Here is a 10,986-nt window from a genome sequence, read left to right on the forward strand (position 1 = left end):
AACTTGTTATAGATTGGTATTTATGTGGGAAACAAACCCTCTAAAGGGTACTAACTGATTCCCACTACATGCATGCTAAATGTCGAGTCAAACCTATTTCTAAAAAGTCAACAGAAACAATTTTTGTGAAAAATGACATGATTAATGATATAGATGACATGCAACCTGATTGATCATTAAAAATAACTTGTAATACATATAAGAATGTGTTTTAATCATCATCAACTCGACGATCTATAGTATAGCCACGAATCGGAACCGAAAGTCTTGTAAAACGATTATTTCGTAGACTATCGATTCGGATTCGTACATGCATGTTCGAGATCTGTATTGGAAAGTATTTTTGACTATTTTTATTTTAGTTAAGCTTTCTGGAATTTTCTTTGATTGAGTCTATGCTTAGCCTATTCGAATGCATGTTTCCGGTTTATGCATAAAGTTGACTATTTTGCCCTTTTTGATTTAGAACGGGATTTTTGGAAAAGTAAAAGAGTAGAGATCTTTATTTTTATTATATAAACTTGCACCGAAAGTTTCGGATCAGTTGGTGGTCCAGATTGTGAGTTATGGCCATTAGCGTAAAACTATATTATAAATTTACATAAACGGTCCTTTTTGCGTAGAACCCGTTTCTGGCCACGTTTTGATACGAAACTTTTTACCAACTGATTATATATAATATTCTGGGAATTTTGATGATTTTTAATTAATTTTTGGCTGAACGGATCCTAGATCGCCTAGTCATTTCGGCTTATGTCGGTTTTGACCGTTTTAGCCATAAAATGAGTTTTACACATCCTTTTGACCCGAAACCTTTTTCTACTGATTTTGTATGATGAATAAATTATTATAAGACTTATGGAAATATAAAAAAATCTCAGATTTAATTTGAAAACCCGAAAACGCCCTTAAATCGCATATTTAGCGTTTTAAGCGCATAGTAAGCGTTATACTTGTTTTAAACATGTAAGACTTATACCTACTGGTGTAAATTGCATATTTTCATATACAAACAGTAAGTATAAGTATATGAACTCAGATTTCCAGTTTTGGCACTTTTAGCCCTTGTGAAATTACTAAAATACCCCTACGGTGCATAGTTTGGTTTTAAATGAAAAATTTGATATATGGGTCATACCCTACTGATATAATATGTTATATTAAGTATATTTACTATATGAACCAGACCCGAAACCCAGATTTATAATTTTATTCTTTTATTATCTTTTAAATGACCAAAATGCCCTTCTAAGGCATAAATTGAGTTTAAAATTATCCCGGGCAATATAGAACATAACTTACTGATATAATATCATATTTTAAGCATATTATCTCAGGGAACTTGCATTTGAATCATTGGTCTACCCGTATCGCCCTTTTCGCATTCGGTTCGGTTTACGTAACTAGTTTGCGTAAATTGACCGAAACGGGTCAAACGATATCATTTTTATTTCAAAATCCAGAATGTATTTAGTATACCCATATTATACAAGTATTCAAACTTGTCGGGTCTAAATCACATTCTATCCGGTCTTTCGCTTAATCGTGCGTAAACCGTATCATTCCTAAAACTAACCGGCCAAAGCTTAAGCTTAAATAAAAGGCCGTTAGGAATCTAATAGGTTAATTATAAACCTTTGTTCCAGATTAGGAAGCCCAGTAAAAGCTACCGCTCTTATCATTTGTGTTACATACTTACTCAGGTAAATACATTTTGACTTATTTTCCCTATACGGGCTTGGGGTACGGTATTTAAAATACCGCTTGATCGGGCGCACAAGTCCTGCACCTTATAGGTGTACAGTCTTGAATAGCTTGTGCGACTTCGTTTAAACAGTCTTGTCTTACTTAAAGGCTTTGGGGGGTTATTGACCGTGTCCCGGATATCCTTGGCATTATCTTACGAGATGGCCACGACCAGAGCACGGGGTGTAGGCGTACACTCGTCGTGTATAACTCTTTAATGTGGTGTGTCAATTAAATCTCTAGCCCGGACAGTAGATCCCGGGCCACCAGAGATATAAGTGCATGTAATTCGTTCACAAGTTTATATTATATAAATATCCCAAGTTAATAAAAATATTTATGCCTTGTGCATTTAAATCAATTTTCAATCATTTTCAAAATGAGTCAGTCGATTTGTATTTACCAGTGTAAACTGACGTATTTTTCCCAAAAGATTAAGTGCAGGTACTATACGGAAATAGGCTGGCTGTTTCCTAGAGAGCGTCCACAATAGTCTCGCAAACTCGGACGACATTTATCTGTTGAACTATTTATTTCTATTTTTATTTGATCCGCCTGTGGATCCATTTCAACTACTGTGATATTTATTATTACACTTTATTTAAAAGTTGAAATGTTTCTATTCTGCTTCCGCTGTGCATTATTATATTGTGTTGATTGTCTATGACGATGCCAACTACGTCACTGTACCCCACACCGGGCCCACCGGTGACACGTGGAAATCGGGGTGTGACAGGTTGGTATCAGAGCCAACGCTGAGTGAATTAAACACTATCCTAATGTGTTTAATCTCAGTTACACAATTGCACATTCCTCGATTTTCGAGTCTAGACAAAGAACTTAGGAAATGTTCAACTTTTCGTTTAATTTATTTTTAATTATTATTGCATTGTCTTATATATTTTGTTGTGCAACTTGTTTGACTTTTGACAGGATCACTATGCCGCCACGAATGAGAGGTCGAGGAGGATTTGCTACTACCCACGACCATGAGGCAGGGCCCTCACATAGGCGAGCACCATCCGCCACACACAACACAGCCGCCAACGACCTTTGGAGGTCTTTCGCCGAGCCTGCTAGACACTCGGTGTCCGCCAGCACTTCACCGTCTTTACCCCACTCGTTTGGGCCCCACTCGGAGAATGGGCCCCATGGTTCGCATGGATCCTACATACCTTTGCACCAGTCACCGCACCAGTATCCAGCGCCAGCCTACCAGGGTTTGTATAACCCTAATGCTTATGTGGAGGAGCCAGTGGGCCACAACCCACTTGGACCGGAGGACCACTTTTCTGGTGGTCACGAGATGGACGTCGACGAGGATACGGACCCCTCGCTACCTCCATCAGGTACGCCTAACCATCCGATTGAGATATCGGATGGGTCGCCATTTAGGGGATCACCCTATAATGGTGGGGACAGCTTTCAGGAGAGGTTTAAGCAGCATGATTGGTACTTCACCCCTAGCCACAACTCTCCGATGCTTCAATCACTCCATGGTACTCCGATGCTCCAATCGCTCCATGGTTCGCCGGTGCACTCGCAGCACCACTCGCAGCAGCTCCAGCAGCAGCCGCCTCTACCGCAGGACCTATCTGAGGCCCTGTGGCGTGACGTGATCACTCCGTCACCACCGCCGCCGCCAGTTTTACCTCCTCCACCTCAGAAACCGAGGAGGAACGCGCGCATGTCTACGCGCGGAGGGATTCGCATAGGCACCCCTCCACGTGTTAGTAGCAGCCGCTACACGTCTCTACCCGGGGAGTCCGAGACAGGGGAGTCTCAGCATCCCGTATCGGAGGTTACTTCTGTTCCGATCCCGCCTCTGCCGCCGCAGAATTTTGGAGAGCCGATTCCGGCTTATGCTAGTGCCGCTCAGTTCAACCCGTTCGAGCATGTATTCCCTCAGGGTTATGATTACACGGGAGACCCTTATTGGCAAGCTGTGAACTACAGCTCACTCCCTCCTAGCGGTCCATTGGGAGACACTTGGACTGCTGGGCAGTCTACTTTTGGTTACCCTCCGGGTTACCAGCAGCCACCGCAGCCGCAGCCTTACCAGCCGCCGCAGCCGCAGCACTACTAGCCACCACCACCGGCGCCTATGATGTCGCCGCCGCAGGTTCAGGAGATCCTGCATGGTATTGATAGCATGCGACGGGAGATGCAAAATGATCGCCGTCACAACCGTGGCATGTTCCAGAAGGTATTCGATTTGCTCAAGGGTAAGAGCAAGAAGGATCGTTGAATCCTTCGATTATCATTTCATGTACTCATGTCCCTGCGTGGACATTTATTCCAGTACTCTACCCCTACGTGGGTATATCTATCTTATTCTACCCCTGCGTGGGTATGCTATTCTGTTGACCCCTGCGTGGGTTTGCTTTATTTTGTTTTGTTATTGTTGTTACTTGTTTAGCCCCTGCGCGGGCCTGTTATTCATGTTATCCATGTTATTTCAAAGTCCCGTTTAGGGCAAATATGTACTGGTATTTTATTGGAAGTTTAAATGGTTAATTTGAATTTATCATTTTATTTATATGCATGAATACTATTAAAATAATGGAAAATATCAATTTTTATTTGATTTGCCATTTTATAAGAATCTTAGTAAGGTATAACCTAGCCCGAATGCCTTATTAACAGGCCTGGCCCTGATGGTAAAACCTGGTTGAAAAGATTCAACTCCCTGTTAACATCTGAGAACATGTTAACATTCTTGACTAAGCGTGATTCGTAAAATCACACATGTCACCCTTTTTAATAAATTATCTACAGATTTTTATCTGTATACAAGTCTATTAATGACTTGATACCTTCGGGTTATGACTATGTCATATAGTGGCAGTTGTGGTTTATGACTCCCTGCCTAGTAAAGAAATATCTACAGATTTTATCTGTACACAAGTCTATTAATGGCTTGATACCTACGGGTTATAACTATGTTATATAATGACAGTTGTGGTTTATGACTCTCTGTCTAGTAAAGGATTATTTGTTTAATTATACAATTTATAATCCTATAAAAATCTAAATTTATAATTTAGTAATTGTCCGTTGTGACTAGGCCTATGGTGCCAATATATATATTTTCATTCATTGATTGCTATTAAGAGCTTGAATGAAATCTATCAAATTAACTGCTAAGGTTCTTGATACCATGGTTAATAAATCGTCTAGAACGATAATACTGTTAGGTTCTAAATAAGACCTTGTCCTTTATTGTAGCTTAAAGCTACGATGGCCAAATCGGAAGAAACCAACAGTCATTCTGGGGAACGTTCAGATAATGCAAAGATTCACGTTACCGGTGCAGAATTGCAAGCACTGATAGATAACGCTGTCGCCAAGGCTATGGATAGGCAGTTCAAAGAATCTAGTGGTACTCAGAGTAGAACCCGCTCAGTGACGCATGTCAAGGCTAAGACTCATTCGGGGGCTCATAGTAAGCCGCCGTCTAAAAAGAGTGAGCCGAAGAAAGCTGAGGATGATAATCATTCCTCCAACCACAGCAGCGTCCCAAAGCAAGAGATTAAGATGAACCAAGACACGTACAGCAGGTCCTGTACGTACAAGTATTTTGTATCTTGCAAGCCCAGAGATTTCACTGGGGAAAAGGGAGCCGTCGATTGTATGACGTGGATTGACGAGATGGACACTTTAGTTGATATCAGCGGGTGTGCTGATAGGGACGTCGTGAAGTACGTGTCCCAGTCATTCAAAGGAGATGCGTTAGCATGGTGGAAGTCACTCCTACAAGCTGCCGGTAAGGCCACACTGTACGGTTTGTCATGGGAACAGTTTGTGGCCCTGATTAAAGAGAACTTCTGTCCGCAACACGAGGTCGAGCGAATTGAATCGGATTTTGTATCCTTAGTCATGAAGAACCTCGATTGTCAAGCGTATCTTACTACGTTCAACACGCTGTCTCGTTTAGTGCCTTACTTGGTGACCCCGGAGCCGCGTAGGATTGCTCGATTCATTGGGGGTCTGGCACCGGAGATTAAAGCCAGCGTCAAAGCTTCAAGACCTACTACATTTAGATCCGTAGCGGATCTATCCCTCTCCCTCACTCAAGACGTGGTTAGATTGAGAGCCATGAAGAGCTCTGAGGAGAACAAACGGAAACGTGAGGATGACACCTCACGAAGATCTGAAAAGCGACATAGAGGGAACAACGACCACAGGAAAGGGTCGGGGTCTAGGAAGAATGATCATCAGTCGGGTGAGAAACCCAAATGCAAGATCTGCAGGAGGCACCACTTTGGGAGGTGTCGGTTGGAAACGAAATCCCAGTCTTCAGAGAAACGATGTGGAATCTGCAAGTCCACAGATCATAAAGCTGTGGATTGCAAGAAGATGAAGGATGCAACGTGTTTTGGTTGCAACGAGAAGGGGCACATTCGGCCCAACTGCCCAAAATTTGCAAAGAAGGCCGAGGAAGGAAAGAAGACTAATGCGAGAGTCTTCATGATGGACACAAAGGAAGCAGTCCTTGATGATAACGTCATTACCGGTACGTTTCTTGTAAATGATGTTTTTGCTAGAGTCTTGTTTGATTCAGGAGCTGATAAGTCGTTTGTAGATGATAAGTTTTGTAAACTGTTGAACCTTCCTGTTAAAACCTTAAGTGTGAAATATGAGGTGGAATTAGCCGATGGAACCATAGAAACCGCCTCGACTGTTCTAGATGGATGTGTTATATCCATTAGGAATTATTCTTTCCCGCTATCCTTGCTTCCCTTTAAGTTAGCTGGATTCGACATAGTAATAGGCATGGATTGGTTGTCGAGTAACCAAGCCCAGATTCTGTGCAACAGAAAGCAAGTAATAGTTAAGACTCCGTCTGGTGAGTCACTTACTATTCAAGGAGATACCCAGCATGGATTGCCCGAGCAAGTGTCCATGCTCAAAGCATCCAGATGCATGCAGAAGGGATGTGTCATTTATATGGCACAAGTTACCATAGATGAGCCGAAGCCGAAGATTGAAGATATTCCTGTTATTTCGGAATACCCTGAGGTATTTCCTGAAGAACTACCCGGATTGCCACCGGATAGACAAGTAGAGTTTCGGATAGATATCATTCCAGGTGCTGCACCTGTAGCAAGGGCACCATACAGATTGGCACCAACGGAGATGAAGGAGTTGAGGACGCAGTTGGATGAGCTTTTAGCTAAAGGCTTTATTAGACCTAGCTCGTCTCCTTGGGGAGCGCCAATCTTATTCGTTAAGAAGAAGGATGGTTCGATGCGTCTGTGCATCGATTATCGTGAGCTTAACAAGGTCACTATCAAGAATCGGTATCCGTTACCCAGGATCGACGATCTGTTCGACCAGTTGCAAGGAGCAAGCTATTTCTCCAAGATTGACCTGAGGTCAGGTTATCATCAGTTAAAGGTCAAGGAGGAAGACGTACACAAGACCGCGTTTAGGACTCGTTATGGACATTACGAGTTCCTAGTGATGCCGTTTGGGCTCACTAACGCACCAGCCGCGTTCATGGATCTCATGAATCGCGTCTGCAAACCCTATTTAGATAAGTTCGTTATCGTCTTTATTGACGACATCCTTATCTACTCGAAGAGCCAAGCTGACCATGAGAAACACCTTCGTTGTATCCTCAAACTTTTGAATCAAGAGAAGCTTTATGCCAAATTCTCGAAGTGTGAATTTTGGCTTCGAGAAGTCCAATTCCTTGGACATGTTGTAAGCGAGCGCGGTATCCAAGTAGATCCCGCTAAAGTCGAAGCAGTCATGAATTGGCAGGAGCCGAAGACTCCTACCGAGATTCGCAGTTTCCTCGGATTGGCAGGATATTATAGGCGATTTATCGAGAACTTTTCTAGGATTGCTGCGCCCCTAACTTCGTTGACCCGTAAGAAGATTAAGTTTGATTGGGGCCCTAAGCAGCAGGAATCCTTTGACATTCTGAAGCAGAAGCTGAGCAATGCGCCAGTATTGACGTTGCCAGATGGTATAGATGAATTTGTGGTGTATTGTGATGCCTCACATACTGGCATGGGTTGTGTACTCATGCAGAAAGGCAAAGTCATTGCCTACGCTTCTCGACAGCTAAAGGTGCACGAGAAGAACTACACCACCCACGATTTGGAATTGGGTGCAGTTGTATTTGCATTGAAGCTATGGAGACATTACTTGTATGGAACCAAGTGTATAATTTATTCGGATCACAAGAGTCTTCAGCATTTATTCAATCAGAGGGAATTGAACATGCGTCAAAGGCGATGGATGGAAACTCTCAATGACTATGACTGTGAGATACGATACCATCCAGGCAAGGCAAATGTGGTTGCCGACGCCTTAAGTAGAAAAGAAAGGGTGAAGCCAATCAGAATCAATGCCAAGCGCATTGAGATAAGAAATAATTTGAATGAAAGGGTGTTAGCTGCACAGAAGGAAGCTGTGCTGGAAGCTAACTATCCTGCAGAAAAGTTGGGAGTAACTGAGGAGCAGTTATCCCACGACAAGGATGGAATGCTACGACTAAACGGACGAATATGGGTTCCAGTATATGGAGGACTTCGGGATGTTATCCTCCAGGAAGCCCACAGCTCTAAATATTCCGTTCATCCTGGGGCTGATAAGATGTACCAGGATTTGAAATCAAACTACTGGTGGATTGGTTTGAAAAAGTCCGTGGCCGAGTATGTGGCCAAATGTTTGACTTGTGCGCAAGTCAAGGCTGAGCATCAGAAGCCGTCAGGTTTGCTTCAGCAGCCTGAAATTCCCAAATGGAAATGGGAAATGGTGACAATGGATTTTATCACCAAGTTGCCAAAGACGAAAAAGGGAAATGATACCATATGGGTCATAGTAGACAGACTGACTAAGTCAGCCCATTTTCTACCCATCAAAGAGACGTATAGCTCAGATATGTTAGCTCAATTATACGTCGATAAAATAGTAGCGCTACATGGTATACCTATATCTATTATCTCTGATAGAGATACTAGATATACGTCACATTTTTGGAAGAGTTTTCAACAATCGTTGGGCACTCGTTTGAATTTTAGTACGGCTTATCATCCTCAGACCGATGGTCAGAGTGAGCGTACTATTCAAACTTTGGAAGACATGCTTCGTGCATGTGCGATCGACTTAGGTGGTAGTTGGGATAAGAACTTACCACTGATTGAATTCTCCTACAACAATAGCTACCATTCCAGCATAAAGGCTGCGCCTTTTGAGGCCCTATACGGTAGAAAGTGTAGATCGCCCATTTGTTGGGCAGAAGTTGGAGATGTCCAGTTGTCTGGACCAGATATCGTCTTTGAGACGACAGACAAGATCGTTCGGATCCGTGATCGTTTGAAAGCTGCCAGGGATAGGCAGAAAAGTTATGCGGATCCTAAGCGCAAAGATTTTCACTTCGATGTAGGTGAAAAAGTGTTGCTTAAGGTATCACCTTGGAAAGGTGTGATGAGATTTGGAAAGAAAGGCAAGCTGAGCCCGAGATACATAGGACCTTTCGAGATAATCGAACGTGTCGGGGCAGTCGCTTACAAGTTAAACTTGCCTGAAGAGCTTAGTGCTATTCATAATGTGTTCCATATCTGTAATTTGAAGAAGTGTTTCGCTGACGATTCACTGGTTATACCGCATACGGATATACACATAGACGAAAGTCTAAAGTTTGTTGAAAAACCTTTGTCGATTGAGGATCGACAGGTAAAGAAGCTTCGAAGGAAGCACGTGCCTATTGTTAAGGTCAAGTGGGATGCCCGTAGAGGTCCCGAATACACGTGGGAAGTGGAATCCACGATGAAAGAAAAATATCCCCATTTGTTTGATTAAATCTCGGGGTCGAGATTTCTTTTAAGGGGGTGAGGATGTAACACCTCGAAAAATTTCGTCCAATAATGTCTTGACACGTGTCATAAAGTTCCGTTATGTGAAAACATACTTTAGAGGGACTAAAAGTGACAAACAGTGAAAACTATGGAACGTAAGGGTCCAAAGTGTCAACAATGGATAAATAGGCTCTATGATAACCCTACATAATGTTTATAACCTTAAACGGATGGTTCATGGATCATACGACGCGGAAATTGCACAAAAGTGAAGTATTGTAAACTATAGGGGCCAAAAGTGTCAACATGTTTAATTTATACCTCTGAGTGAACTTTTGGCAGACCCGAAGCTTTGTATAGCTAAAATATACTCACTAGAATATGTGGTAAAAATTTCATGAAGTTTCGTCAACGTATGAGAAAGTTATGGCCAAAACCGTACTTAAGGGACTAAAAGCGTCAACGTCGAATTCAGGGCTTTTCGGTTGAGCGCAAAGTTATCCGAGGGCATTACCATGTTGGTAAAAGTCCTAAGGTTATTAAAAACCAAGTTTGGGGGTTTACGGGTCGAGAAAAATAGCCGAAACATCACGTACAAGTTCAGGGGTCAAAGCTGTCAACAATTGAAAGTTGTTTGGCTGAACCAGGGGTCAGGCGACCCGCCTGGGAAAGCCCAAGCGGGCCGCGTGGGTTGCCCAGCGTGCAGAAATTCGAAAATGGGTTATTTGAGTCCGATTTTGGGTGCCTAACAGCTGGTTTCGCCTCCAAATGCACCAATGACATGTCTTGCATGGCTACTACTACAGTGGCCTCGAAATTTTGGCTTTAAATCAGGACTTGATCACATTTCTTGATCATTTTTCATAGTAACAAAAGTTCTCTCTATCAAGAACCTTCAAGCAAGCTTTCTGGAGGAAATCTGAGCAACAAGGCCGACTTCTAGTGTCCACTAAACATCTATAGGACTCTTGTAAGCCTTCAATTCGTTCTTTAATCCGTTTTTGCTTTGATTATTAGTAAAAGTCAAACTGGGTGTTCATAACCTTTGACTTTCTGATTAAACGGATTTCTTTCAGTCATTTCTCGAATTGAAACTTGTTATAGATTGGTATTTATGTGGGAAACAAACCCTCTAAAGGGTACTAACTGATTCCCACTACATGCATGCTAAATGTCGAGTCAAACCTATTTCTAAAAAGTCAACAGAAACAATTTTTGTGAAAAATGACATGATTAATGATATAGATGACATGCAACCTGATTGATCATTAAAAATAACTTGTAATACATATAAGAATGTGTTTTAATCATCATCAACTCGACGATCTATAGTATAGCCACGAATCGGAACCGAAAGTCTTGTAAAACGATTATTTCGTAGACTATCGATTCGGATTCGTACATGCATGTTCGAGATCTGTATTGG

Source organism: Helianthus annuus, chromosome 17 (genome assembly GCF_002127325.2).
Source record: "Helianthus annuus cultivar XRQ/B chromosome 17, HanXRQr2.0-SUNRISE, whole genome shotgun sequence".
In the NCBI taxonomy this organism is placed as follows: Eukaryota; Viridiplantae; Streptophyta; class Magnoliopsida; order Asterales; family Asteraceae; genus Helianthus; species Helianthus annuus.